Source organism: Lagopus muta, chromosome 12, assembly GCF_023343835.1.
Source record: "Lagopus muta isolate bLagMut1 chromosome 12, bLagMut1 primary, whole genome shotgun sequence".
NCBI lineage: Eukaryota > Metazoa > Chordata > Aves > Galliformes > Phasianidae > Lagopus > Lagopus muta.
In genome coordinates, this window is record NC_064444.1 from 562,606 (window position 1) to 585,881 (window position 23,276).

The 23,276-nt window shown below is 48.4% G+C and overlaps 1 protein-coding gene across 2 annotated transcripts in view; it reads right to left on the bottom strand.

Moving 5' to 3' along the window:
• Nucleotides 1-23,276, bottom strand: part of ZFHX3 (zinc finger homeobox 3) — a 510,916-nt gene that overhangs the window by 201,069 nt on the left and 286,571 nt on the right. For both annotated transcript variants that reach the window (XM_048958823.1, XM_048958822.1), the window contains one exon: nucleotides 13,989-14,102. The gene's annotated coding sequence lies outside the window, so the exon portion shown is untranslated. The remainder of the gene's footprint in view (nucleotides 1-13,988; nucleotides 14,103-23,276) is intronic.

The window sequence follows — 23,276 nt, forward strand, 5'->3', positions numbered from 1 at the left end:
AATTCAAATGTAAGATTTGTTGTCAAAGCTCTGCTCTGAGAAATGAAGAACCTGGGACACCCACAAAGCACAGAACAGGATCTGGCAACTCAGGTACCACCAGTGCCTGTGCTCTTGTCAAGGTCTCCATCGCTGCACGGCAGACAGGGCTCTGCAAGGCCGCCCAGGGACGTCTGATCAGGTGTGCTACGATCCTTCACCACTGAATTTTTATAAAGTCATTTAACTGTAACTACTTTTCGGAGCAAGGTGGTCAAACATGTCATTATTGTTCTCCTGCTATTCTTAGGATACTACATTCTTCAACAAATGAGATGGATACCACGATCTGCAGACTCAGATTCCAGATTTCCAGACTGACTGTGTAACAGATTAAAGTTTGAACACCCAGCTGTTGTATGTGTACCACTTTGGGGATTGTTTTCATTTTAATGGTAATTTTAATTTGAATGTTCAGGCCAAGCTGAACGTTCTTTAGAAATGATCTGTGTCACTCTCCTAACAGTTTCCATAAATAACTGACGGATCTTCACAATCTGACCTCTGAGTTGAAAGATCTGTAAGAAGTTGAAAGATCTGTAAGACTCAGGCAGCTGAAGAAGCACTATCCAGGGCCTTCGTCACTGACACATGGCAGGGACAAAGTCAGATTTCATAGAATCACGGAATCAATATTTACTCCAGAAAGCAGCACGAGCAGCAGTGGTACCACTGCACTCCAGCAGAAGTCCTGGCACAGGGCAATGCCCGGCAGGACCTCAAGCTCACTGCTCCTGACTATGCTTGTCCCACTGGGGCCCTGCTGGCAGATTCACACTGAAAACCACCCCATGAGTAACTTTCCATTTCGTGAGAAGGCACAAAAAAGGGCAAGAAGAGACAAAAGAAATGAAACCACAACAAAAGTGCTTCTGCAGGTTCTAAGCCATTCATCCTAACCACGGCTTCCCCACTTTAGGGGCTGATTCAACGTCTGCTGAATTCAAAGAAAAACCATACAGATATGTCAGCAAATAAAGCCTTTGATTTCAAAGACTTATTTCGAAAAGAAAATGTTATATGAAATGCAACAATAAATAATAATCCAGCAATGATTTTGATAATCCTGCTATCTCACCAGAATTGAAGCAATCCCCACAAAAAACAGTTTTGCCTTATTATAGTACAAACTCCTTTTAAAAGTTCTGGATAAAAATGTAGTAAGATATGAGGATCCAAAACCCAAGACAGTCTGAATTCTTGGACTTGACTGCTCAGAGCAGCACGTAACCCAACAACCAACCTACGTGTTCTAAGTTTCTCTTGTGTCTGATGCCTGTGGAGACAGACACAGAGACAGCAACACAGAGCACTTTAGCTGCTGGTATCCCTTATGTGGTACCCAGAGATATCAGACAGCTTTCTAACATCTTCTAAGTATTGCAATGGAAATCCCATGCAGACTTTAAAGGACCCATAAAAGCACACCGGTGTGGCTGTGCTGCAGGAATCTACTGCCAAGAAACCATGTGAGAAATGGGAGGAGAAAGAACAGAGTCAGGAGAGCAGAGAAACCAATCCAAAGACTGGTGATACGGACACTGCATAGAGAGAATGGGGGAAAAAGGTAATAAGGAGTGAAAAGGCATCTACATACTGACCAGGAGAACTTTTCACTGATAAAACCTCCTTCTAGACCTGTCACTGCAGCTTTCCCCTGGTGCTCCTTGCCCAGTGACACAGGGACTCAAGACTAACCTGCACAGCCTGCAGCTCTCTCGGCACAGGGCTCTTAAGCAAGGTTTTAAAGACCCAGCACAAATAACCCAGATTCACTGGAATAAGTGAATAAAGTAAAATATCGACATTTTCCAGATTGACTGTGCAACAGATTAAAGTTTGAACACCCAGCTGCTGTATGTGTACCACTTTGGGGATTGTTTTCATTTTAGTGGTAATTTTAATTTGAATGTTCAGGCCAAGCTGAACGTTCTTTAGAAATGATCTGTGTCACTCTCCTAACAGTTTCCATAAATAACTGACAGATCTTCACAATCTGACCTCTGAGTTGAAAGATCTGTAAGAAAAACCCCATCTCAATGAAAGGGAATGCAGCTTAAGCTTTTCAAGCCAGTGATAAAAAAAAGCAGCAAGTCCCTGTCAGTTAAGACCAGTTAACAGATTGCTGGTAGTGCCCCTGCCCCAATACAGACACCTCTTCCTCGTAAGTAAAGATGGAGCTTTCAGTTCTGGAGAAGCACAGGATGGGGATGAGGAGGGAGAGGTGTGTGCAGACCTTCACCGACAGAGCTTCAACTGCACCAGGCCGTGGGATGCAGCAGAATGGTGAAGTCATTCATCACATGTATTTAAAGTTGAATTTGCCGATATTTTATGGTATTGGATTTTATTTCTATTAACATTTTATGCTGAAATTACAGAATGATTCGTGAGTACTGAATTTTTGATTGCTTTTACACTTGCTGGGACACTATTAACGTTGATTTACGTTAATAGCACTGTAAGAAGATATTAACAATGAAATTTCCAAAAGCACTTAGCATCCCATAATTGGAGTTAAATGACAAAAAAAATGAGGTGATAGTAAAGCAGAAAGAGAGACAGAATTTTTGACAATACTCCCTCTAAACTGCAATTTTCAGGAACAATCCACACAGGACAATCTTATGAAAGGGTAAAGTCACCTACCAAGGAAGAGAGCACTTCCCTTACTGACTAAGCAACGTGACAGCAAACGGAGATGTGGGTCAGGTCCCACCTCACGCAGGCACTGGAGACGAACTGCAGAGAACGACACCAACATTACGTCTTCACACCAGATGGGTGCCACCGCACCACGTCTGCAGAGCACTTTTCTGGGCTGAAATGCAGGAAACAGCAGTGGGCTGCTGACAGAGGAACAGCACTAAGCAGAGCATCAATCAGCCACGCTCCATCATCAAGGCCGAGAGAGCATGACGTCTCTCAAAAGCAGCTGGGGGAAAACAGAGAGAGGTGGGGCAGCGAGCGGCAGAAGGAAGGTCTGCTCAACCTTGATGCTACATTGATCTCAGAACCCTGAGAGAATGCATCCGGAGAACCGAGGGAGGCCCCCAACACAGCGGCTTCTCGCTGCCACTGCTGCGCACAGCCCTGCGCTTGGCCGGCGGCGGCGGTGGCAGCGGAGCCCTTTGGGCGCAGGGAGAGGCGGCCGAAGGACAGACGGCTCTCGCTCCGCACTCTGGATTTCCTTTCATCTCAAACAATGCTACAACACCCTATTTTTTTATTTTTTCATAAACAGAATTTCCAAAGATTCCACTTTGATATCATTCGTGTATTGTTTTAAAATCTTCTCCTTCCATTAAAAAAGCATCAAAGTGTTTTTTGTTAAAAAGTGCTGCAATGCACTTCTCTACTTCCAACACCTGCAGTTAAACTGCTCGTTTAGTCAAAGCACATGTAGGGCAATGTGACAAACTACATGAAAACTTGCAACAAAAGTAAACTTGAAACAAAAATATTAAAATAGACAAGAGGAACAAAACAAACACTTGATCTGTTTTGAGCAAATCTGGAAAAATGCAGAAAGTCTTTTGTTTAAGTGACAATGTTGTGAGGGGGTGAAGATAGCAACACATTTTCAGCCAGTTTTAATCAAGAAAATACCTACAAAAATGTTATGCTGGACGGAGATCACTGTGCAGATTTACTCCAACCAGGAAGAAGACTTTGTCAGAGTTTTGCTAAAAAGAAATGAGACCAGCAACATTTTACGGTCCGCTAAAATGTGGAGAACAGTCACATCAGGAGCCAAACCGCACAGCAGCGTAATGCAAAGTGCTGACTGACCTTAGGAAGCAAGCATGGAGCGACAGCAGCTGATCAAAGCGATGACGCATTGGGAATGTCATTCAGAAATGACAAAAGTCAAGGAAATCTGAAACAGGATCAAACTCAGCTCCACTTCAGAACTACGGACTTACTGGTTTTATGCTCAGAGGGAATGCAGGGACCTTGCAGCCTAATGACCTCATTCCAAAATTTACGCCTGAAGCTTCTATTACTTCCCCCCCCCTCCCCAAGAACAAATAATGCATAAAGAAAAACATTACTCTTCAAGTAAAGACCTCAGCTGACTGCTGGTGGGGGTGTAAGCTGGCTAACTACCCCCTCCTGAATGGGAACAACCCGTACCCACCTGCATCTGCACAGCGCCAGGTTCCAGCCGTCGGTATGAGGAACCAGCTGAGTAACAAGGGCTTTGGTCTGACAACAGACAATACCTGTACTGGTCAGGGAACGCAGGATTTACTGTCATACTAAAGCAAAAGATGCTTCTGTTTTGAAAAATTAGAAAGGATGTCCCTTTACTAGAAAAATAATTATTTCATTCATAGAGCTCAATTTGGGCTGTATCTATCCTCACCCACTTAAAAACAAAATAAGACAAACGAACCAACTAACCAACCCCACACAGCTCTACCAGCAGGAGCCATCTTTGATGATCTGTCAGCTAACCAAGGAAACAGACCAAAAGGAGCTGGTGCGCTATTAAGTTTAATACACATCCTCCTTTCTCTAAAATCCCAACTACTCGTGCAATTACAAGGTAGTTTTGTGGACTTCATACTCAACCCTATTTCAGTAAGAGAGAAAAGCATAAACGCACAGAAACAGCAAACTTTGGTGGCACCAGCTGATGCCTGTGCTCAGAATGGAGCGGTGGGCAGGCGGCTCAGCTGAGCTGTGCACGGGTGTGTGGATGGAACAAGACAGCAGGTCTGGTATGGTGCAGTGTCACTGTCAGAAGGCTGTGACAGACACACGGCCAAAGCAGCAGCGGAGCAGACTATAAACGGACGTTGAGTAATACGTAAGTAGCTGATACACAAATGGACAGCCAGGTGACAGTGTCAGGGAAACAAACAGAGGGGTGCCAAAGCTTAGAGCCACACAGAACCACGCAACCAGACAACGGCGGGTAAACATGAACACACCAAGTGCTCCCGCTCCCTTTGTTCTCCTAGGTGCTCTCCTCCTGCTGCTCCCACCCCCTGCAGTTGAATGGCACTGCAGCTGGAGGGAACCCACCCACAAGGATGGGAGAACAGCTTTACGAAAGTGGTATTTTTGAAGCAGAAGTACCAAAAAAGGTGGAGCAGGTGCTAGTGAGGTACAGCGAGCACGAACGTTCCCTGTGCACACACACCCCCCTTTGCGGGCTGTGCCCTGCCAGCACACAATACCTGTGCTGCTGTCTACGGCCTGCAACATCTCACCTGGCAAAGCAGAGCCTATTACAGCCCTCCTTGCTTTGCTCAGTCTCTGCTCTGCAGCACACAAGGGAGACATCATGACCGGTTTCTCATGATGGACATGGTGCAGGGTTTGCAGCATGCCCCGGTCAGCCCACCTGCCTCACTCAGACTTGGGGTGCACAGAGCTGTGGCCCTCAGTGGAGCTGAGCTGCAGGGTCTGCTCTCAACTCCTGCATCTGTGTGTACCGTCCTCTGCAAACCCGCTTCAGAGGCCCAGAGCCGTAATTAATCCACGTCACAGCAAAGATGTAGTGTCGGTAGAATTTATGACTGGCTCTGAGCCGCCGTGATGAGCAGGGGTACCTCAGCCCCTTGTGATATAAATGCCTCTGCTAATTGGACTGCAGGAGCTAATCAGAAGCGGGAGGGAGAACAAGCGCCATCGGCCTCCCGGCGGCTGCTGCGGGCTGATAACAGCAGCGGCGCTGCAGGGAAGGACGGCGGGGCTCGGCTGCCATGGCTATGGCAGGGGTCAGCAATGGGCGGCCCCACAATGGTGGCACAGGGCTGTTCGGATGCTCTGCTCTACTGGCAGCAGCCTGAGGGACTGAGCAGCGCCCTTTGCACCCCAGCCTCCCTGGGGCCCACGCTGTCAGCCCCCAGCCTGATAGAGGGGGCCAAGTCCTAAGTGGTCCCACAGCTGTGTCCTCCATCACCTCCAGCACACGCCCTTCCCTGTAATCGCAGGAAAGCCGAGGAGGGAGGGACGATGCTGGGCGAGCTGCCACTGCCCGCTGGCGGGGCAGGGCTCTGTGGCCATGCAGGCCAGCCCGAAGGCAGCAGAGGGGCCGTGCTGCTGCTGGGCCCCGGCTGCAGTCCCAGGCCCCAACCTTTGCCACCTCAGCCTCGCCTCACGTGCAGAGTGGGGCCCCAGCTGGAGGGCTTCAGCCCTGCTCCGTACCCGTATGGAACAGCACCTGCAAGAGAACACACCGCACAGCCTAGCGCTTTTCCACATTTAAGCATTTTCAGCCTTCTCCACGTCCTTCTCATTGCCCCTTATTTTCCTTTCGACCTTTCTTTCTTTCAAACGTGTTAATTTGAAAGCAAATCCCAGAAACGATGACCAGAGACAGCGATCCCTCCTCATGTAAACACTTTTCCATCTTTTTAAATCTTTCAGGAGACGCAACAGAAAACAACCCTTGTATTTATGCAAATTCTGAAGTGGCGTGCGATGATGGAAACAAAACAGAGCTGGACCGCAGCCAAGGCATGGCACTGGCGGGGCCTCTCAGCTGCTCGCCTCCCGATTCTTCGGAGGAAGCAGCTGTAGAGAAATGAAAATACAGAAGCCCCCGCGCCCGCCCGCCCGCGCATGCATTCCAGCACCCGTCACCTCGGAGGCGGCAGGACGCGGGCTCTGGACCCGGCTCTGCAGCAGCCGCTGCCCGGAACACCCTGTCGTCCCCCACAAGCCTCCCTTGTCCCGCGCTCCCGATTCCCCTTTCAGGAATTTACAAACATTTTCCGCAGATCAATATCTGTATTGATTATTCATTGTGTGTGAGTCGTGTGTCTTTGGTGATCCAACCTGGCAGAGTGAGCAGCCAAAGGCTGCTGCAGTTGCACACAAAAAAAATCCACAGAAGGCGAGAGGGACCCAGACCTCGCCGGGCTTACCGCTGCCAGCCACGGAGACGGATGGAGAGGAAGGAAGAAAGAAAATGGGGAAGGCGGAAGGAGGAATGAGGGAACGAGGGAGCTGAGGAGAGGAAGCAAGAGCAGGAAAACAAAGTCACCGGTGGAGAACTGATGCCGGGGCATGCTGGCAGCCTGGAGAAATTTCCAGCCTTGTGCTCGCCGTTCTGCACGCAGATGTGGTGGACTTATTGCTCTGGGAGTGAAAAGTGACTCACAGTTTTGGTATCTGCTACGTAAGAGCATTGGGGGGATTCCTTGGCTGGCTGACAGAAAAGGAAGAAAGCAGCAGCAGAGGTAAAAAACGATTTCTTCCTCCTGTCTTCCTGGGAACGCGGCTCATCCAGGCTGACTGGAGCAGCTCCCTGCTCTCTTATGATATGCAAAAGGAGAATAATTAAAAGCACCAGCATCACTTGCAAAGTGAGTAAACACAAAGCCTTTCAAAACATGCTCTTCAGCTAATGAGAAGCTGTAATTTCTTATACTTAAAGGCAAAAAAGACACTGATGAGACTCAGTGGAGTGTGTGTGCATGCGCGTCTGCCTGTGTGTGCATGTGTTTGCAGATATGAGAGAATCGGTTAATTGTTGATGATGTTTAGAAAGGGGATTATGAGAAAAGACACTGAAATGATGACAGGAAACATCCTGGATCAGAGCCAAAGAAATAAAATAATCAAGGACAATCATGCCTGCAGCTCCGGAAAGCGCCGACTGCTCTGCCAGGGACTTGGAAGGAATTTCCCCGTGCTGCTGAGCTGCAGCTGGAATACGCGCTTGGCACCAGGAGGGAGAACTGCAAAAAGCAGTTTGCTTAGAGCATGAAACAACAGAAGACACAACTATGGAGCTGTGCTATAATTCAGAGGTTAAACAGCTTTGTCTGCTTCTGTATCGGACGGAGACTCGTTTTTACCCACATCTGACCTGGTCTCTGAAAATGCAACTTCCAAAGCCCTCCGAAAGGAAGCAGAAGCTAATGATTCTCCATCCATATGCCTTTCCAGAACTGCTGTGACATTACAAAAACAAAGAAAAGGCAGCTTGAGGAATTAAGTTCTCTTGTGGCTGCAGGATCTGTGGGACCTTACCATGTGAACTGACTCTGCAAACAATTCCTTCCTTAATTCTGGAAATTGGAAACCACTTGCGCCAGGTAGGGGATTGCAACTCCCTGCCTCCAGGCTCACAGGAAAAGCAACAATCATCTGCAATAACAGGAGCAAGCTTTACTTCCCACCTGGGCAACTGATTGCTGCCCTAAACGAATGGATTGTAATGTTTTCTTTCTCTTGGGCTGAGGTTGGGTGGGGAGAGAGGACAGAGGGAATTTTAAGCCTTCTGGTGACTGTTACGTTGTATGTGAGCTACAAAAATGCCATCCCTTTGCTTTGGATGTTAAACTTCGTCTTGCTTTGTTATTACTGAATTCTGGCGAATTACATTCTGGGCTTCTCCAGCAGCAGAAACACATGATCTATTAAAGTGGGAATCTTTGGGGACAAGGAGGCAGAGAAATGAGCCAATCATACATGACTTTTCCACATTTCCTATTTTTCAGCATCTGCAGGAAGCTTTTTGGATGGTATGTATGCGTGTGCACCAGGGAGGGCAGGAGGGGAGGAGAGGGAAGAGGACGTGCAAGAGGGAGAAAGCGCATGGCAGCAGAGCCACTGGGTTTGGGCGTGTGTGCGATCGCTGCAGCGCGGTCGGGGCTCCATGCAGCCACCCCTTCCCGGCGCCCGCTCTGCGCAGACCTGATCTGAATGTTAAATGCGAGAGGCTGGATTAGCATACTAACCAAGCCATGTCAACCCCAGGCAATCAGCAAATGGCCATCTCACTGCCACCGGTGCGGTGGAGCCTGCCAGAGCTGTAACTGTGTCCTTTGTCAGATCGCCTGCTATGCCTGCATTTGCCTTTTGTTTTCCAATCAGACTGCAGACGTTCATGAACAAGAACGAAAGGCAGAGACACAAAACCTATAATGAAAACAAATGATACATTTAAACGGTGTTCAGGCTGAAAGGTGAGGTCTTGAGGCACTGGGGCCAGAAGAGACGAAAATCCTTGCAGGCTGCAGAACGCCCGGAAACACGCAGCGTCCCTCCAGTGCCAGGCTCACGTGAGAGCGCTCCGTGCCAGCGGTCTGTGACAGGATGCTGAGCGTTGGCTGTGCGGAGATTCAAAGAGATGCCAGTAATTGGCCAGAAGAGAAGCCTTAATTGTTCCTGCTCTGGCTGCTGCTGATGTTATAATTACTACTATCACTACTAATGAACTTTAATTAGAAAAAGCGTCAGCGCCTGTAAGCATAAACTTCTAAAATCCTTTCAGTCCCCTTCTGGCGTCCCTCACCCTTGTGAGCAGGGCTGGCCGTGCTGTGGGGCCGTGCTGTGGATGGGGCAGTGGGTGCTCACACAGCTTCCCCTGGCACGGCGCTGGTTACACCAACAGCAGCACAGATGCTGAGCCGTCACGCGGCTCTGGAGAATAAAGCGATTTAACCCAAACACGGCCTTTTCATCAGCATCTATCGAACAAGGGAAGTTTTGAAATAACCTCTACTGCATGATATGTCTGTTTGGGTTTTTTTTAGGGTATTTGTGGGTGCGTCACACGCCACAAAGGCATATGTCAGCAGGATTTTTATGCGAATATGAATGCAGAAAGGAGGAGCCTGTGATCAAGCCCAGATCTCCCCGGGTAGCCTGAGCACACATCAGCCTGAGCCTGACTGATCTCTGCTCTGGAATTCAGGAACTGGGGCCCAGAGACACTCTCCCTGTTGCTCACCTCTAACTGTAGGAACCCAATCCCAGCACCACAGAAAAAGAGCTGCAGCCACAGGAATTTCCTGAGCACTGGAAACCTGTGCAATACATACTACTGGAAAGCAGGAATGTTAACAGAGTGAAACAAAAATGTATTTCAGACTCCTTTGTCATTTTTCCCATATTCATAGTGTAGGCTGAATGATACAGGCAAAGCCTCTTAGGCTGTGTGGCTAACAAGCTATCTCCACTAATTTCAGTGGAGTCATGCTGGTTTACACCAGTCAAGAGCCCACAGCCTAAATGTTTTGAAGACACACAACTTAAAGATGTTATCTGTTGAAGAATTTGAAAGAAAACCTCTCATTACCTGCCACATGCCTGTTATCTCCCAGTAAGGGAAACAATAAGAGAATCAGCTAGTGTCTAAGGAAACCTCTCTAATTTATGCATGGTAGGTACATCAGTGTAGTTTCATCTGCGTTGACAAGTAGAAAAACACATCAAAATCATTAAGTATCTTCAAAATTTATCCTCATCCACAGCAAATCCTTACAATTAAACTTTTAACTGTAAACACTGCAAACAGTGATGAAATGCTTGCTGCTTACCATGGGCCCTACTGCTGGACTACTTATGCTGTGGGACCAGAGAGTTCTGGAGCCACTGGAATAAAATCCAACTTTCACTATAGTTTCTCAAAGAGCCTCTGTGCCAGTTAAAAGAGTATTCTGGGAGATCCCATGAGAACTGCCTGTCATATGCCAGCACATCGCCCAGATGATGAGCTGCAAGTATGTTCCCACTCTATTTTCAGTACTGAAATAAAATACAGGGAAGCTACCATAAAAAACACATTACAGTCTTATGCCAGAAGATCAAGACATACTTAAATTGAAGAACAATTCTCAGAAAATATTAGTAAATAGAAAAGATACGGCTTTGGGGAGCAGGATGTTATACGTGACGTTCCTTAAGGATGCTTCTTGCACACCCCATGACAGAGCCAACTGTAGGCCAAACATGCCAAGCCCAGAAAAAAACAAGGGTTTTCCAACCCCTTTCTTGCCATCAGTAAAACCCACAATGTGCTTCACTGCCTGATTACAAAACAGAACTGCCTCAATCGAAGACAAAGCTGCAGCACAGACGTTTTTTGCCCTCTCATATGGAAGCATGAATTTCTCTGGATGCAGCGGTTGCCATGGCCACGAACCAAACCAGCCCAGCCGCGGTGAAGCACCGCCGGGCAGCACCTGTCCTCTCTCTGGGCGGGGGCTGCTGCTCGTGTTCTGCCTTTCCCAGGATGTCCAACAAGAAGAGCTCTGAGCACACCGGGAGCGATGCCCAGCAGCAACGCCGTGTGCTCAGAGTGGGCCCTGACAGGCCGGCCCTGGGCTGCGTGGTGCCCTGGGAGGCAGAAGGACTTCTGCTGAGCCCTGCTCTGAGGCCAGGCTCCCTGTTGCCCCTTGGGATGCAGGAGGTGATGCCGGAGGGTGCGAACCACAAGTTCTGTGTCCCCTGAAATGCAGCAGTGCTCCTCGCTCCTCCCTCCTCCGTTTCTTAGCACTCACTGAAGAACAGGTGGTCAATAAACAGATAAATGCAATAGCAATAATAAAGTCTATGACAAATGGAGCAGCAGTATAAACAACAGCAGTCTTCTCACCACTGTACACTGAAATCAAAGCCTTCAGTACCAAGACCAAGGCTCTTTGAGATCCAAAGAGAAAAATAACAACACGCAGAAGTGAAGGTCACAGATGCTTACTCAACTCAGACACAGCCTTGTCTTCGCAGAACCAACACTGCTGGTTTTCCTGAAGCTGGTCAGGGATTTGGGCCTTTTCTTGAGGCAAGCGAGCCTTCAAATCTCTCAGCATTTGCCCACATAAAGCTGCACCTGCCTGTGCCAACCAGTTCTACAATTTTAAAGCGTTACAATTCATCTAAACAAAAGCCAGTTCTTGCCCGGATGTTTAGAAATACTTTTTGTCTCTTTTCCAAACTCCAGCCCGAGCGTTAAGTGTTACTGGAGCTCAGAAATATCTCCTACTAACAGAAACTACTACATTGGTATCATCCTTAATGCAGCATCGTTTTGCTTAAACCAAAAACACATCTGAGAAGGGCAGCCACATTTTGAGAATGAAAGTTTCTAAAAATTAAAGCTGAAAAACAGCAGATGTGATGGAAATAGATACATGCCCTGGTTTCCAGCAACTGTATCACTTCTACATGTTTGCCATACAAATTATTTGGATACAATATTCTGATCACCAGTAACACCCCAGGCACAGCTACCTGCCCACCATTTGTGCATACCCACACGCCATAAATCAAACAGGCTTCTGCCTCATTCCCCCTCGCAGTGAGGAACTGCCCATCTAATCCCTTACAGCTTGTTTCTCGCCATTTCTAATTGCAGATGCTTGAACCAAACACCCACAAAGTGTCCCAGCCTGGCCACTGGCTGCCCTCAGTCTGCTCCACTCACACACTGCCCTCCTGTCTCGCCCTCTCACAACCCAACCTTCCCGTGTCCAGGGCTGTGGGTCCCTTCGCACCTTCCTGCTTCCTCTGCTGCAGTCATTAATGAAAACTGTAATAGGTGCGTCCCAAAATTTATTCCATTTGTAGATGTTTTTAAAGAATACAACAATTTAGAATACAACAAAATTAGTATGATAGCATAGAAATGGCACAAAAAGTCACGCAGCGTAATCTCCCTGAAATGTTTGAAACATTCTGCATTTCAGCCTCTTTTATCTTTCCCTTCCATCTCTCACCTTCAGCCTGCTTGTCTGTACCTTCTCTGTTTCATCAATCTTTCCTTCTCATTCTCAGATCAAAGTCGAGAACATTCGTTCAAGCTCAAGGAAGGTGGGTTTGCAGTGTTAATATTCCTCACTCAAATCTCTGGATTCAGTTTACAAAGTCTGAAGACCATCATACACCACACACAAAAGATACAAACGTTTGAAAAGGTTCCTGACTAAACAGGAAAAAGCAGATGCTTTACTTGGGATCTTCTGAGTAAGGACACAAGGCGAATGCTCGTCTTTGCCCAACGCAGAATTTCCCAGGGCTTCAATTTAATTTGTAAAGCTGATGATTCTCAAGAAATTGAAGCATGCACTTACGTTGTAAACAAAATACTTCAGTTAAAAACATATGAAGAAAGCAAGAGAGGAAGCTTCCATAAGGGATAAAAAAATAAATCAAGAAAAGAATCCAAACCCAAACTTGCACCTTTCATTTCTCAATCTAGACAGGTGTTGTGTGAATCCTACCATTAATCTTCCTACTGCTATCAATACTACACAAACACAGCTGTGGTATTATACAGTATCCCAGCTTTTATGAATGACTCTACAATTATTCAAGATGCACGGATAAATTAAGATCAGGTGATTCACAGACCCATTTGGACAACGGGTACATTTTCAGTGCCAAATCTAATGGGGAAAGTAGAGAGAGACTTCCAGACTAGCCAGAAGAGAAGGCTGATTTTTAACTCTGTTTCTTCTGCCAGCACATCATTTACTGTATGTGTTGGAACCCGAATACTTAAGATCTGAAACAGATCATCGGAATATGATTTACTTTCAGCAATCCACATCCAATATGAAACAAGCCAGAAATCTTATTTTCTCATCTTTCCTTATTCCTGTTTGATTAGAGCAGAAATTAGGGATAACTTTCTTGCTAAGATTAAGCCAAGGACACTGATCATTTGGCCTGTCCTCTAATGACAGAAACTAAGAATTAGGGCTGAGACAAATAATTAAGCAATGGAGTCCCTAAGGTAACTCACTCGCCCACACAGAGCTATAACCTGACAAGGCATTGGCTTGAAGACACCCAGAAAAAAAATAGCACATTATGAATGGTCTTATTCAAAAAACACCTCTTCGTTCATCTCACTACGTGGAAAAGGAGAGGAGCTAAGACTACCACCCAGCAAACCATGTGCTAGGAAATACCTCATGCAGATGGCATGTATCAAAAAACAGTCATTTAAGAAATGACTGCCGTTTGAGAAATACAGCCATTTAAGAAAGAGCAAGCAAATATTGCTGCTCCCCAGAATGGCAGAGGATGAAGGACGCAAAGAACTCTAAAATCTGTTTGAGACAGCAGCATGGTTGCATTACATGTAATCGCATCTCTTTTAATCCACGTTATTTGTATTACACTTTCCAGGAGGGCTACCAACACAAAACCTGCTTCTTGAAGGCTTAAGAAAATGAGGTCGTAGATCTCCCTACCTCAGTACGGGAATGCGAAGATCATGTACCAAGATCCAGCACCAATGAGTGGGGATGGAGCGATGGTTCTTACTCAGCCTGGGAATATTTGGTACAAATTCTCCAGATCAGCGCCTGCCAACAAAAGAATATGAAGTACATGAGGAATCCAGAAGACTTTGAATATCACACAAAAGAATCAAAAACTCTGATCACAGTTAGAGTAAACAATAATCTTAATCCGTGGTCAGCTCAAATTCAATCAACGTTCCCAAACGTTCCAACTCTTGCAACTGCAAACAGACACAAAGCACATCTATACAACAGGTCCGTTCTGCGCAGAGCTGCACTTCCCAGTGCATTCTCCAGCTGTCTGCCTTCACACAGAAAAGACTGCACCAGTTTCACACAGGGACTTTGCCAATGAACAACCTGCAAGTTTATCAGTGTCACGGCCTCACTCTGACTTGTCTATCAGCAAAGAAGTTCTGCAGTCTCACTTTTCTGCTTAACCACTGCAGCCCAGCACTGCTTCCATGTAATAAGCAGGGGAGTGGATAACAAAAACAAATACAATGGAGAGTTAGAACACAGACGGAAGGAAGATACTGGAAATAAAAGTTACTTTCAGAAAAATGGATGTTTGTTGTTTCCAGACAATGAAAATGGAACAGGACGTAAATCTAGCAAGTGAAATGCAGAACCATGATAAGGCAGGCCAAGGATCCTGAAGAACAATTGCTAGAGTTAGAAGAGCTAATAAAAACTTCCCAAACACAAAAGCAGGAAGCCTGTCAGTCACCCAGCACAGCTGATGGACGATCAAGGCGCAAAGGGAGGAATTAAGAAAGATAAGGACACAGTAGCAAAATTAAATTAATTCTTTGCACTGACATTCACTATGGAGGAGGTTGGGAAGGTTGGCACACCGGAGTGACACATCACCAAAAGCAGACAGTCCTCCTGCAAGAGTTCCAAAACAGCTCAAATATGAAACTGCCAAATTTTCTTTCTTTCTTTATATCAGAGAACTGGAAGGTGACAGATCTTTAAAACGAGTCTCAGGACCAACCACTGGAACTGTAAAACAGAAAAATCAGATTGTCAGAAGGGGCAAATTAGTAGGAAACAGTGGGGCCTGAATTAGCACACAGGTACACGCTGTGCTCTGGAGGAGCCCCTGCACTGAGGCTCCTGCACACAGATGCATATCCTCCCAGAGAGCTGCACTCAGACAGGATTTGGTCGGACACCATGGAAGCAGATCTTCTACAAGCTTTTCTAGCACTAAATGTTCTTAAGGAAACTAAACTGTCATGGAGCACGGGATTAATGTTCCTGAAAATTCCTGCTAAAAAGATAGGGAAAAAAGGGAATGAACAAAGCATAGTAAGGGAGAGGAACAGAAGATTCTGCACTGTTCCAGCATACTCATAAATACACCAGAAACAGAAGACAGTGAGGTGGAACACAGATAAGGCAGCTAACACACAGTTTTTCAGAAAAGTCACATTTAAAACTGTCAGAGAGCAGCTCCTAAAAAACTCCCAGAAATCGGTGACTGGGAGATAAGATGCAGGCGTGCAGCCCTGATTAAACAGGAACCTGATTCCCAGTCCAAGGAAAGCTTTCACTTGCTGCAGTAAAGGAGATGGGTCAGAGAACAGCAACACTGGCATCATTGGGGTAAAGGGAGAGGGAAGGTTAAGCCCTACGCCTGCACGTCTGTTTTTCTGCACACAGAACAGCATCCCCAGTCCTTAGGGGACCCTTTGAGGAACAGCAGAGAAAGAGAAAGCTCAGACTTCTCATTTTGGCCATGTAACAGGATTAATTACTGAGACTCTGGCAGGTATGCGGATAGATTCCCTCAGTCACTGCCGCCGTGCTGGAGATGAGAGAACAGCCCCATAGCTGCCTCCAGATTAGTTACAGGAGAATACATTACTGCATCCTCTGGCAGATCAGATGAAAGAAGCAGCGTTCCTTTCCCTGCAGGCTCTGCCACACATAGGAGAACCCCCCCCATCTCTGGCTGGCGGCAGGGTGGGCAGCACAGCCCTCCTGCCTATGGGAATCGCTCCCCGGAGCGGGATGCCAGCAGCAGAAACCCCTCAGCAGCCGGGGGTGCTCCGAGCAGGCGGGGCTGGGCCAGCGCTGGGCAGCCCTGGGGCCTCCTGCATGCTTGGGGAGACGCAGCAGGGGCACCCGGGGAGGCGGCCCTGACCCCATCACCCCCCCCCCACACACACACACGTGGGTTTGCAGGAAGGGGCTTCGGTGGGACCGGGGCTGCTCCCCGCACACAGAGCTGCCCACCGCTGCCCTGGGTTCGGGCTGCACACAGGAGCCGGTGCCCAGCCCCGACGTGACACGGGCCAGGCTCCAGGCCCAGGCCTCTCGCCACGCGGCACAGAGCAGCGGGCGGACGGCGGTTGCCTGGCCACCTGCCCAGGGCCGGCAGCAATGCGGGCAGCCCCCGCTCCGTGCGGGTACGGCTCCGGCAGCGCCTGCTCACGCTTTGTCCCGCCGCGTGCCCACACACTGGGCTGCTTGTGTTCGGTTGATGGCAATTAGCAGCGCGCTAAGCGCCGCGTGCCCCGCACTAATTCGGGCGGACGGGCATGTCGAACCCTGCCAGGAGTCACAGCCAGCCACGGGCCAGCGAGCCCCGGACGCTCCTAGAGCTGGCAGGCCTCGCGCAGTGCCCAGGGGCAGGCAGACCTGTGGCCTGTCTGTGCGTCGCTACCCCTCCTGGCCTGCGGAGCTCAACCAAAACATTACGGAAAATTCACTAAATGGAGGGTGCTGAAAATGGAGAGGAGCTCAGCATGCTGCAGGAACAGAGCGGGGAGCGGCCCCTGGCTGTGCCCCAGGGCGAGGGCTCCACTGCACTGCACAGCTCTGCCCGCACTGCGACAGACGGCAACTGCTGGAGGAAAGCCACCCACCAGTGCGGCATCTCAACAGGACATCTAATTATTACACCTAATTATGACAAGGCTGAGAGCTGCGGGTGCTCAGTCTGGAGAGAAGCCCTGGGAGGCCTCGCTGCAGCCCACCGGTGCCTGAAGGGGCTGAACCCTAGTGGAAGAAGGCTCAGGGTAAGTATGAGGGCTGTATGGGCTCTAAGGTCCCTCCCAACACAAACCACACTGCAGTTCTCTTATTTCTAATCCCAGTTTGTAGCTCTTACTGTGCCCAGCCAATGGGGCCTGGCCCAAGGGGTGCGCTGGGCGTGCAGCTGACTTCAAGCAGTGGGCATTTGATCTGTAATTGTTTTTCAATGATTGTATCTTTCCCGTGTTCTTGCTTTACAAGACTAGGTTTTGTACAATATTGAAAATCAATGAAAATGCATGAAAAAATGTTTTTCCTCCCCTTCAGAACCTCAATAGCCTTGTTTGGATACCAGCACTGCTGCTGTACACCTGCACCCCCCCAGCTGCAGGTTACCTGCTCCCACCCAGCCCAGCGCTTCTTTCTTGTTTCCTTAGGTACATGAAAACCCAGGTAGAATAAAAGTGGAGGAAAAAAAACCAAACCATTACTACTGACTATCAGCTCCAGATTAGGATTGGGATATAGATGCTACATGAGGTAAAGAGCATGATGAGCTGAGACTAGGGTAGCTACTTAAAGAGATTAAGGGATTCACTACAGTGTAATTGAAAGGACCAGCAGCCTCACCGCGGCCACTAATAGCTGAAGGAAAAGGAGCCCAGCACCACGCACTCCCCCAGAGACAGTGCAGCTCCCGCCCATGGGTAGAGCTGACCTCCCATGGAACAGAGGTTAATGGCCATCGGTGCTTCAGGACAGCTGTGTGAATGCCTGCCCAAGCCCAGGTGCACCATTGATGGAAGCCCTGCTCTGCAGGAGCTTTCTGCAGTGCAGCACTAACAGTCAGCACAGCTGTACCACTGTGCATGTTTTGCCAAAGCCTCTTCTGGTATCAACCCACACACATCCTCCAGAGCTAACATAATTTTGCCACTCTGGACCACTGATAGGTCTGGCTACACAGTTTGTAATTCTTCAAGAATTAAAGTCTTATCTAAACATATCATTTAACTTTCCTACAGTAAAATAACAACTTTTAAGTAACTCCGTAATATGTTCTATAATCTTTTCTCGAGTGCGTATTATCTTACTGTCACAGTCCCACTTGCCCTCCAACAGCCCAGTCAAAGCAACAGATACGAAGGTAAACACAACTAGGAAGGATGGAGTGCCAGTGGCCCCTTTTCCAGCTCCACAACTTGTTTTTCCAAGCAGCCAGCTGCTCTGAAGACAGGCCATGCTAATTGTGGGACAGTTTGTGTGTTCTTACATGAAAATATTTTTCAGTCAAAGCAATGCATAAATTATTTATTCATTTGTATTTGCGTTTAAATAGTTGAAAAATGTCCAAATTAACCGCTTTGAAAATTGTTCCAAAATTCCCCCCTAGGCTATGACCTTGTGGCCAAGTTTAATCTCAACGCAAATTGAAAGGAGGGTTTTGAGTTAAAACGTCAAATGGCTCTGAATGTGTTTTGCTTCAGAGAACTGACTTATTCTTCTGCAAACTCAGCTAAGCACGCACCTCGAGGACTCAAGTTTGGTTTGCAAACACGACAGTTTTATCAGAGCCTTAATCTGACACAGTGAGGTGGGTTCCCTGATGCTGCTGCTTCTGGACTCACCCAATAACGCACGAAGCTCATCCTTCCTTTTACAAAATGTTTCTAATTCTCACAGTTGTGTTGAAAAGAATTACACGTTAAAAACCAGGATCCAAACAACAGTAGGAACCCCATCAGTTGCACTGATCAGTTCGTGTGTCAGAGCTGACGCCGGGGAGCTCAGCTCACGACCACACGGTGCCTTTCTGCTCCCAGCACCGAGGGCAGAGCTCAGGGCTGATGTCTCAGTGCTGACCCAGCTGCCAACACCGCGGGGGAAGCAGTGGGATTGCTGTGCACTGCACAACGGCTGCTCCCCTTATGTGCTTCTAAGGGCAGTGATTCTGACACATCCCACAGAGAAAATATCCCAGATCCTCCCCTCCACAAACACGGCAGTTTATATAGAAGAACACCAAATTTCTAACGCAAAAAAATTAAAATAGAAATCAGAAGAGCACAACAGGCACTGCAGCTACCTGTAGATAAGGAACCTTCAAAAATGGAAGATGCAAAAATACATTCAATGCCAACCGGAAATGCTCCCCAGTGCCAGGACCTGGGCAGGAGCCCCACACAGCCCCAGCTCCTCCCTGGGTGTGTGCTGAGCCCCATGGCCTTGCAGTGCCCAGCCTGGGGGCCGGCACCACCTCCCCATCCCCAGAGCACTGCCCTCCTGCCTCCCTCCCCCACCAAAGTCCCACAGAGTTCTCATTTCACTATTCCCAAATTCCCAGCTCCCCACAGCCACGCACTGGCTCGCACACTATATGCATCTTTACACCAACAGCAGCAGCAGGGGTACTGCTGTACAAAAGCAGGCACCAAGAGCAAAGATTGTGTCTTCAGTATCTCGCAAGCTCATGCAGTGCATATATATCTTCTGTAAATAACCCGGTGTTTTCACATGGATTATTTAGACTTTCTGATGAAACTGCAGAAATGTCAATGCGGAGTGCGAGCGCCCAATCAGGCAGCAGCTCGCTGACCCCTGCCCTCCTCTTCTGCTGCGTGACTGCTATTATCTTCAAGGGGAAAAACCCTCCTTCTCTCTTGTTATACCTTTTTTATGATCTAGGATTCCGTTAATAATGACCCCGTGTTACATAAAACAGATACATTAATGTCACCGAGTCCCAAACGTACTGAATCAAGCTGACTCCTTCAGAAAGGAAGAAAGTGATGGATACGGGCGAGGGAAGCCTTAATAAGAGCACAGATCCGAAAGATGGGAAGGGCTCCACCAGATCACTTTCTCATTCCCACTTGAAATGGGATACTTAAAGGGCCACACAGGTAACAAAGATCAGAGCAACAGCGAAATGTCTGTGAGCGTGCCATCAAAGAGAGCGAATCGCACCCGTGGTTCTGGGCGGCGCTGGAGGGCTGCGGCCCCTCACACCGCTGCTAATGGGGACGGCTGCTGGGGGCCGGGCCCCCGCCTCCATCTCACAGCAGCAGCGCGGCTCAGGCCGTGTCCCCACCATAGCATGGCTGGGGTCAGCCTGGCAGAGGAGCGGCCGCCCCCGACCCGGGCACATGGCCGGGGCTGTTCTCATGTAGCTGGAGCAGATGTGACAATTAAAAGTGACACCAGGCATTGTTAGTAGTGGAGAAATCTTAAGAAAGAACAATAATCTCTAATCAGAGGTATGACGATATTTAGTGGCAAAGCTATTAATATCTGAAAGCTTCAGATCTTGAAAAGAAAGTGCAGGACAGCCTGTAGAGGCCATCTGCTATAGAACGCAGTGCGGAACAGCGCTGTGATCAGACAGCGGTGCTCAGACGTGCGGTACACAGCCGAGCATCAAAGAACTGCAAATTATATCCAGGGAACACAGGAATGGATTAACGAATTTGTGAGCACTCTCAAGTAGTTTAAAGGAAAAAAACAACGTGGGAAACCACAGACTGGTCACATCCTTCTGGCCAGGCACCGGAGCTCCTTCTATCAGCTGCCATTCGTATTCCCACCTCACTGAATTGGAGAAATGGTAAAATCTCAAGGCCGAGATGAGGCATGTGAAGAGACAAGGCACCTGACATAGAGTCTTACAGAGATAAGGCTCAATCTGACCCAGCAGAAATGAAGGAGAAGAGGAGGGTTCTGCAGAGCCACAGCTCATTTTTGGGCTGGTTTTATTGTATATTACATTTAACGTGATCAGACATGGAGCCCTTGGCAGCCTCCCACCTCCTGCTCAGGGTCAGCATGGAGCATGTTTAAAATTAGCAGCATCTCCTCATTAATGTAGGTAGGTCAGAAGGCAGCGGTGCTGCTCACAACTTAGGCAGGCTGGTCACCTACCTGACAGGCTGGAGGAATGCCCGCTGCCCTCCAAAAAGCTGGGGGGTGTCAGGAAATCTGTTCTTAATGGCAGAAGAGGAAGTGGGATCAAGGCAGGGAACTCGCCATGGTACGGTACGGCTTCCAGAACAATGTAGGAGTTACCTCGTGGATGTGTGTAACAAACAGGAAAAGCCTGAAGCAAAGGGAAAGGTCTGACCGAGGGCTGTGTGCCCTTCCCCTGCCCTGGGAGCTGCAGAGCGCACCGCAGCACAGCCGGAGCGCGGAGCAGCCCTGCAGCAGCTCAAGTGCCATTCAGTCCCATCTGTACAAACAAACCCAAACCCTGCTCCCCTGACACAGATCCTCCAGAGCATTAGCTCTATTAAAATTTGTATTTTGCAATTACTTCAGTTTGCTTTGCTTCCTTTCTAGGTTTTATGCTAAATTACATGGATGGAGAATCAAGCTGCACTTATGAAATCTGTTCTGCTGGGCCATGCCACTGTTAGAACAAATTTCCAATCGTGCGACACAATCACCACCGCTTTGACTGACGGGTTCACCTCAGCCGAGTCAGCACATGGAACAGAGCAACATCCGACACTACCCACTGAATGAACCAGTTCCTCAACTAACACAAAACACTGCGTGCCGGCCGTCCTTCTGAACCCACTGCTGCAGGACACGCAGCAACGGTGAGCTCTCTGCCACACAGAATGCCGGCACCCAGCAGCTATCGCCAACTCCTTCCATCAATTTGGGCAAAGAAGTGGTGTTTCTGGGCCTCCATTCCTGGTTCACCAACAACATACAAAGCGGACACACCAACAGCGACCCCGGAAGCGGCAGGAGAATTAATCTGTGAACAGCTCTCAGCATTACGGACATGCTAAGCACAACTATTTTAAGTACCAAATGTCTCACATGATGGCAGGTAGCAGTAAGACAGCAGCACAACCACACTTCTGCTTTCTCTCATTACTGCGTGGACAATGCCAGCCCTCAAAGTATGCCAGGCCTCTTCCAGATCAGAAGAAAACGTGATCCCTACTCCAAGAGTGCCTAATCTAAGAAGTCAGAGATGAAAAGAGGGAAAGGAACTCAGGATACAAAGGAATCTATGTAGTGACATGCCCCAGCTTGTTATTTTAATTAAAAATATGCTAAGTCCTTCCTTTTGCCTCTTTCAGCCCTCTCGTCCGAGCTCTAAGCCTCAGTCCCAGGGTCTGCCTTGTGTCCTGGGGCTCTGTGCAGGAAGGGGCCCTGCAGCCATGCCGAACACACTGCACATGGCCCAAGCCCTGCGGTGCCTGACAGCAGCAGCACCTCTCTCACCCACACACACACACATTCCTGCACAGCTCCACGAGTACATGGCTGCTCCAAAAGTAATGCCTCCTGTCCTATGGTACTGGCCCACAATACTAGAGGTGGATGCTGGTGGTCTGGCAGCGCAGGCTGAATCTCCCTGCCAATACACCGCTACATTTTGGTGCCATGTGATAGATGGCAGCAGAGGGGTGGTCTGACATAATGGCACCTAACGGGAAGTGCATATGAACAAAGATGTGTCACTGAATTCCTCCACGCAAAAACACAGCATCTAATGATATTCACTGACGCTTGTGAACACTAAAGAGACCAAAGAGTGGGTGTCAGCACAGTGAATGTCAGACTGCATGGGCAACACTTTCTTAACAAGTACGCCATCTTAGCAGCTGTGAAATAGAAGTCACCTCCACTGGTACAGATTGTTACAAGCACTGTGTGCAAGCTCTTGTTCATCACTGTAAAAATGTGCAGCTAACAAAGGTGACAATGCCAAAAAACAATGTAGCTGATAATCTCCTCCATCAAATAGCACTACTGTCTCCTCTGTATCTGTCGTAACATCCACGTAAAACAACAGGAGGCATTACTTTTGGAGCAACCTACATTTTAACCATGAGAGTGAGCAGCAACTGCCGTGCCACTTACACCTTCCACAGCCCCCTTGGCTGAGGATCCCACCCCCCCAGCTCACACCTCCGCCCGCCCGCCAGCCCTGCATCTGGGAACGCTGCTGCAGAGGTCTGACAAGTGGCACACACAGCCGAGGTTCAGAGAGACACGGATCAATACTGTGCCCGCAGCCCTGCACGGAGGGATTAGCCATCCCAGGGAGAGCGCAGACGGCTGAACGTGGGAATCATGACTCCGAATACCACCAGGGGTTTATGAAGCTGGAAAGCAGCCTCCAACCTCCTGCCTCCAGCTGCCCTGGGGCAGCGTAGATTGTCCTCCTGAGGGGGCCAGGCAGACAGCGAGCAGCACGCCCAGTGCCTGGCAGCGAGGGACAACAACAGCAAG